Here is a 6,207-nt window from a genome sequence, read left to right as displayed (position 1 = left end):
CCACCTACTATTCTCTTTAAGTTTTACAATAACCCTAAGTGTTCTGATAAAACAAAAGGCTAAAATATCAATAATAGATATAATTTGGCGTGTGCCAATACCCTTCTACTTTCCCTAGAGATAGAACACCAGTAATAATGGAGAATTTGCTTATAATTATTGTAGTTGTCTTTTATGTATCTAGTTGATTTACTATTTTTCAAGTATCAATTTAATCGCAGTTCAAGAGGTGTCTTAAAATTCCTTTAAAAATAAATAAACACATTATACTTAAATGCAATATTTGAATATAACTTCTTAAAAGACAAAACTGATCCCATCTCATTATGTTGAAAAGTCATTTGTTTTCCTCTTATAAAGTATTAATACACTTCATGGTCCTCTTAATAGACGCTTAAGCTTTGAAAGAAACCAGGAGCTATTTATATGGAAATATTCAGTTTCAGAGAAAGCATAAAATCAGTAACTTTGGCATTCCAAAGAAGCTTGGGACATTTGTATCAGTTGATTACTCTGTAACCAGACTGGCTAATGTTCAGAAGCTGAATATTTTGACATTGTCTATTGTTTTACATTTCTGTTTTCTCTATGTCTTTGAATTTTCTATGTTCTATTAAATGGTGAATGATTCTACATCACCTTCTTTTTCAACCTAGCATCTATTATTTATGCCACAGAGAACTAACTAGCAAACAAAATATCTTTATCTCCTTCCCCAGTGTTCAGTAAGAAGTGTTTAGAGAATAGAACAAGGGGAACCCTGGGCTTGTTTGAAAGGTACATAATTTTTTTTTTGGTTTTTGTGGGGCAATGGGGGTTAAGTGACTTGCCCAGGGTCACACAGCTAGTAAGTGTCAAGTGTCTGAGGTCGGATTTGAACTCCTGAATCCAGGGCCAGCGCTTTATCCACTGTGCCACCTAGCCGCCCCCTGAAAGGTACATAATTTTAATATGCTTCTGAGTGCTTAATTTTTTCTGTTCTTCCAAAAGGTAGCAAGGAAAGGATAAACAGATTCAAAACTATTCCTGGAGATAGCCTCTGGGCAGAGAAGAACCTGAATAATTCAATTGGGGATATCGTTGGTTGAGGCCCATTCTAACATTCTCAGTCTCATGGGGGTTCACTGTGATAGAGCTTAATCTTTCATTATAATTTATTGATCTTTACCATTCTCCTTTTAGAAGTGATGAGTTTATATATTTTAATTCCCTTACTGTTAATAAGTTGTGCCCCTGTAGTAAATAACTGTAAAGGTTAAGAGGGTATTTAAGAGGATCAAATCTGAACTCTATCCATGAAATACAAATCTTATCTGTAATATTCATGATGAGTGAACATCCATCCATTAATGTCCAATGAGGTTATCCACATCATTTTAGGACAGTTTTAATGATTAGGAATACTTTGTCCCTTTATGTTGAACCCAAATCTACCAGTAAATTCCTTATTCTCAAAATTTGTGTAAAATATATAAGCCTTATTCCTCATATGTATGACAACTTTTCAAATATTTAAAGATAACTACCATGCTCTTGCTCAGTTTTCTCTTCTCCAGAGTAGCCATACCCACTGACATGAACTGATCCAAATATAGCATGACATATAGTCCTGAGATAACTAAGTGAAAATTCTGAATTCAAATTCATTCTCAGACCCTTTTTAACTGGGTGGCCTAGGACAAGTCACTTTACTTCTGTGTGCCTCAGGTTCCTCATCTACAAAATAGTGATAATAATAGCACCAACATAAAAAAATGTTTTTAAAGTGCTCTGTGGAACTTAAAGCATGATATAAATGATAGTTGTTATTACTATTATTGTTATTATTATTCCACCATGGTGCTACTTTGGATAATTCTAGCTTTCACTGCACCATATAAAATGTTGCATCAATAAGTGGACAAAACATTTCAGATATAATGTGACAAGGGCAGAATATAATTGAAATGTTAGTTACGTAAGTATAGATATATTTACATAGCTTAAAAGCAAATTATGTCTTCTGGCTCCCAAATCATATTGTTGACTCATGGAACATGCAGCTCAGTAGAATACCTCACTGTATAGCAACTACTTTAGTCATTGTGCACATTGTGCTTTATGTTTTAGGAATTTTAAGATAGATGTTAAATTCAGGTTAAATCAGTACTTGAAAAAATAAATAAACTAAATACAAAAAGAAGAAAATTTTAATAAAGACTTGTCCAGTTGACTAAAATTCTAATTCTATAATTGTTTGCTAATTTGATTGGTATAGAATTGAAAAAGTAAATTAACTCTAGTAGATTGATTTTAAGATTTTCCATTTGGTGTTTAATTGGGGATTTTAAATTTGTGCTTTTTTTGTTTTTGTTTTTAATTTGGTTGAACGTCAATTAATTGATCTGCTCTTTTGTATTGATGTACTCCTTTAAAGATATAAATTTCCACTTAGTACTGCTATGGCTGCATCCCACAAATTTTAGTATGTTGTTTATTCATTTTATTTTGGTTGATGTCATTAACTTTAGTGAAGTTACTGATTTATTTCTATGATTTATTTTTACCTCATTCTTCAGGATTAGATTATTTTCTTTCCAATTTATTTAACCTATGTTTTCATTATCCTTTATTGAATGCATTTTTATTGCATTATGGTCTGAAAAAGATACACTTACTATGTCTTTGGATGTGAAGTTCTTATGCCTTGATATGCGGTTGATTTTTGTGAAGGTGACATGTATAGCTGAGAAAAAAAAAAGAATAATCCTTTTTTTATTTGCATTCAGTTTTCTTCAGAGATCTATTATAGCTAACTTTTCTGAAAATTCTATTCATCTCCTTGTTTAGGTTGGTTTTAGATTTATCTAGTTCTGAGAGGAAAAAGTTGAGGTTATTCCCTACCATACTTTTACTCTCTCCTGTAATTCATTTAACTTTTCCTTTAAGAATTTAGATGTTATGCCATTTGTTACATACACATTTAGTATGGATATAATTTTATTTTCCATAGTGCATTTTAGCACTATGTAGTTTCCCTATTTATCTCCTTTATTCAGTCTATTCTTTTTTGCTTTTACTTTGTCTGACTTCAAGTTTGTTAACCCTGCCTTCTTTTTACTTCTTCCAAAGCTTAACAGATCCTACTCCAGGGCCTTATTTTAACTCTGTGTATATCTGTTTATTTTAAATGTGTTTTGTAAATAGAATATTGTTGGATTCTGGTTTCTAATCCATTCTTTTATTTGATTATGTTTTATGGTTGAAATTATCCCATTCATATTCATAGTTATGCTGTCTATTTCCCTACATCCTATTTTTTCTGTTTATCCTTTTCTTACAAATTTGGTTTGACTTCTGACCATTGCCTTCCTTTATCCAGTTACCCTTTTACCACTTCATTTCCCTTATCCTCTTCACCATCTGATTCCCTGTTGGATGAGATAGATTTCTATACCCCAGCATGTATGCGTGTGTTTCTCTGTGTGTATGTGTGTGCATTTCCACCTTGTTTTCTGTCTTAACCACATTTTCCCCAGCATACTAAAAGCTGTTCAGTACATGCCTCTTTTATGGGAGGTGTTCCCCTTTCTTCATCTCCCTTTGCCCTTCTCCTAAGACATAGTTCTTTTTTATCCATCTATTTTTTTACATCATCCCAACATTTCTCTCTCACTCTTCTACAACCTGTCTACTTAGAATCCTTCTAACATCCTTAACAGTAATAAAATTTTTAAAAGCAACATGAATCATTTCCCTGTATAGAAATGTAAAAAGTATACCATTAACAAATCACTTTTAATTTGTCTTTCATGCTTACATTTTCATGTTAGTCTTGATTCTTGTAATTGAAAGTTAAAACACTATTCTATATAAGATTCTATTACTGTTAAAATTATTAGTTTAAATAAAATTTACATAAATGGCTAGTGCTGGTCTTTCCATCAGGAATGCTTGAAAGCCTTCTATTTTATTATCTGTCCATTTTTCCCTTGAAGAATTATACTCAGTTTTGCTGGGTAGGTTAGCTTTGATTATAAGCCTAGACCTTTTGCTTCTGGAATATCATATTCTGATCCCTTCTTTCATTTAATGTGGTAGGTGAAAAACCTTATATAGTCCTGATGGTGGCTCTATGATATTTGTTTTATTTATCTGGATAATTGAAATATTTTCTTTTTGAATTGGGAACCCTTGAATTAGGATATAATATTACCTGGGGTTTTCATTTTTAAGATTGCTTTAAGATGGTGAATAGTGGGGGCAGCTAGGTGGCACAGTGGATAAAGCACCGGCCCTGGATTCAGGAGTACCTGAGTTCAAATCCGGCCTCAGACACTTGACACTTACTAGCTGTGTGACCCTGGGCAAGTCACTTAACCCCCATTGCCCCGCCCAAAAAAAAATGGTGAATATTGGTAGTGGGGGTGGGGGGCAAAGACAAGATAGAAGAGGTAAGGCAGTGGCTCTCTCCAAAATATCTCCAAATATGTTGAATAATGTCATGAGACAATTCCTGGAGCAAAAGCACCCATAAAATGGCAGGATGAAGTAATTTTCCAAAGAAAGACAATTTAGAAAGTTGTCAGAAAAGTTCTGTCCTACCAGGAAGATAGTGGAGCACAGTATAGCACAGGCTGTACCAGCACAGACCCAATATCAGCAAACCGGAAGCAGGCCTTGGGAGCCACTTAATCAGCAACAGCAGTGGCTGCTTCTGGAGCTCTCAGCCTACAGATGGAGAGGGGGTTGAACAATTGGTCAAAGGGAGATTACATAGGTCTCTTTGCTAGTACTGAGACAGGACTCTGTTTCTTTGACCATACTCAGATCTATGTCACAGTCCTGGGGAAGGGAAGGAGTTCCAGGGCAAGGAGTAGCACTAGCACACCAGAGATAGCACATGCTTGAGTGGAGGGAAGGAACCCACATCACCGTTGTAATATAGAAAAGAGTACTGGTGATCTTTCAAAGATTAAAACACAGGCCATGATAGTCATAATCACACCTCTTCCTAGATCATACCACCTTGGAAGAACTGAAAATTTACAGGTCCCTAGAAGTATCTCTGAAAACACCTGGCCAAAACCCCTAAAACTTGGGACAGTGTTCCCTCCACTCTGGAGCCATAACCCTATTTTTTTGGAGGGAGGAGGCAATAAGGATTAAGTGACTTGCCCAGGGTCTCACAGCTAGTAAATGTCAAGTATCTGAGGCTGGATTTGAGGTCATGTCCTCCTGAATCCAAGTAAAATAAATAAAATAAAGCCTGTGTTTTATCCACTGTGCCACCAAGCTGCCCAGCATAATCCTATTTAACAAAGAGTTAAAAGTCAAGAAATAACCTGGGAAAATTAGTAAACATGGTGACAAGGAAGATCAAAACACACCCTCATAAGAAGAAAACAAGGGGGGCAGCTAGGTGGTGCAGTGGATAAAGCACCGACCCTGGATTCAGGAGTACCTGAGTTCAAATCCGGCCTCAGACACTTAAAACTTGCTAGCTGTGTGACCCTGGGCAAGTCACTTAACCCCCATTGCCCCACAAAAAAAAAAAGAAGATAACAAGGTCAAAGCTCCTACATCCAAAGACTCTAAAACATATGACTTGTTGTCAGGCCATTGAAGGGCTCAAAAATTATTTTAAAATCAAGTAAGAGAGGGGAAGGAAAAGTTGGGAAAAAGAAAGGAGAGTTGGGATAGAGCAAAGATGATGGAGAAAAGACATTAAATGCACAGAACTCCTAACACAATTGCCCCCAAACAGCAAGAAAACAATCCCTGAAGCAGCAAAACCTACAAATAGATGGGCTGAGATTGTTCTCTAGCCAAAAACAGCTTAGAGGGGGTCATGCTAAGCTGCTAGCACAATGAAACACCGTGATCATGCCAACACAGTCCCCAGGCAGGCTGCTCCAGAAAAACTTACCCCCAAGCCTTCAAATCCACTGAAGCACCAGTGCCTTCTGGAACTAAGCTTATGGTTGGTTGAGAACAATGAACAGTTGGTCAGGGGTGGGGTGGGGTGGGATGGTGGTGGAAAATATAGGGGTGTCTGCAGGACCTAAGGATGAATTCTGTCATCCTATCCTAGCAGGGTACCAGGAAGAAATTGTGAGCAGCAGGAGGCCCAGGTGGGGGAGAAGCACAGGAGTGTCAAAGCTAAGAAAATCAGCACACAATTTTGTGCTGGTTGGCTATGCAGCAATTTGGTTTAAGATTATCTTT

The sequence above is a fragment of the Dromiciops gliroides genome, chromosome 1, assembly GCF_019393635.1.
Source record: "Dromiciops gliroides isolate mDroGli1 chromosome 1, mDroGli1.pri, whole genome shotgun sequence".
Taxonomy (NCBI): Eukaryota; Metazoa; Chordata; class Mammalia; order Microbiotheria; family Microbiotheriidae; genus Dromiciops; species Dromiciops gliroides.
This window is presented reverse-complemented; position numbering follows the sequence as displayed.